The 1,680-nt window shown below is 42.0% G+C and overlaps 1 long non-coding RNA gene across 1 annotated transcript; it reads right to left on the minus strand.

Annotated features, from left to right (window-relative positions):
• Positions 1 to 47: 47 nt before the first annotated feature.
• LOC111653751 (uncharacterized) lies at positions 48 to 1,672 on the minus strand. Its single transcript, XR_002760697.2, has 3 exons — positions 925 to 1,672; positions 487 to 611; positions 48 to 108 (listed from the first exon to the last, which is right to left on the minus strand). It is a non-coding gene; the product is annotated as an uncharacterized LOC111653751 (long non-coding RNA).
• Between the last annotated feature and the right edge of the window lie 8 nt (positions 1,673 to 1,680).

The following is a 1,680-nucleotide window of genomic DNA, read 5'->3' on the forward strand; positions in this document are numbered from 1 at the left end:
AAATTTAAAAATATATTTCCCCCCCACACAAAAGAAAAACATCCCTGCCGAGCCATTAAATCCACAGATAAATTCACGTCTGCAGTCACATGGCGCAATGTATTCGCTCTGAGAGACAAAGAGACGGAGAAAGAGAGACAGAGAGAAAGGCAGAGATCGGCCTCATTAACAATCAGTGTAAAGTGGCCATCAACCAGTCAGCCATTTTGAATGCCACCTTTGTTGCTCTTCTCACATCACGTCTTGTGCATGGAGAGGGAAAAGGGAGGAGCAGTGGGTAGAGGGCTACAATTAATTGTGAAGGTCAGACGAGGACCATCAGAAGTGAATCAACACACACGAAGTAAGACAGACAGGAGCAGCAAATCCGACACGTCGTATGCATGCATGCATGTCTTTGTTTACCGTTCAGTTTGTTTAATCATAGAAACATGTATTAATACAGGAAATGTATGTTATGTTTTTTTTTTGTCTGGTCTAACTTACCTGGTGGGCATCTCCAGAGGGGACGATGTAGGCCTGTATAGGCTCAGAGAAGTATTTGCAATTCCTCATCGCCTGGCGAAGCTGCCTGAGCAGCTCTCCAGTGATCTTTGGAGACATGGCTGTGTCTGAATCAGGACAAAGAATGATGACATAATTTAAAATTACCATAAAATTCAAGTAGGCTGATGTTATTTGATACCACGCTTTTTCTAATGCAATAAGATGCAAGATGTTGAATCTCAGAAGTTAATATAAAGGATGCTGAGCTAGAACAAGTGCAGACAGTGTTACAGACATTTTATGATATGAAAAGAATCTGTTTAATCTGCAAAAGCGGCAAAGGCAATTAAAGGCAACCCAACCATTTAAGCAAAAAGCACCAAGACATTCCCACAGTCATTAATAGTTTCAAACCCACACTAATTATCCAGAGATTACCTGACTTTTGAGAAGCCATGTAGACTTCAGGTGCCTGGAGTTGGAAAGAGCCTGACTATCAACGTGGAGCTCAAAGTCACAGTGCACACCTGGATGTGTAACCTGCTGTAACATGCTGATTAAGCAACTGTCACAGGAGCCAGGGTTAAATATTAAAAGAATAATGCAATTGACCTATTTCAAATGCAATAACTTGACAAAGCTGAGACAACATCGCGCAGTGGTGAATTCACTGTCACTGTCCACAGCGTCTGAATGGCGTAAAATCGCCACATCAGCCACAAACCGACCAATCACATTGCAGTCTTCCTCATCGATGAGCTCTCCTATTGGCTAAACGCTCTGCATGCGATTGTTGTTTACAAGTTGTTCTTTAGAGCAATCGGGGGTATTTAAGGTTTGACTAACTCGCTAGCTAAGTAGCGACAAAGAAATGTAACACTTGCTTCTGGTTTCTCTAAAAAAACAAACAAACTATAATACCACACAGCTTGTTGTTTCAATGGACGGGCTTTTTTATAAATCACAGATCATTGTTATCAACAGGCCAACCATTACACACAATAACTAATTGATTCAACGTGTGGCGTTGAATTTAGTAGTGGGTGTGGTAACACGACGGTGGGATGTTTGTAAAGTTGCTAGCCCTTTCCGCCAGTTTTACAGCTCTATGTAAACGCTTTTTGTCAGCTTTGTTAACGAACAACAGAGACAGGCATGGGGAGACCAGCCGTTTCCCCTCGGCTGAAAACAGTC

Source organism: Seriola lalandi, unplaced genomic scaffold (genome assembly GCF_002814215.2).
Source record: "Seriola lalandi dorsalis isolate HSWRI2012SDOR001 ecotype SW California unplaced genomic scaffold, Sedor1 jcf7180001974214, whole genome shotgun sequence".
In the NCBI taxonomy this organism is placed as follows: domain Eukaryota; kingdom Metazoa; phylum Chordata; class Actinopteri; order Carangiformes; family Carangidae; genus Seriola; species Seriola lalandi.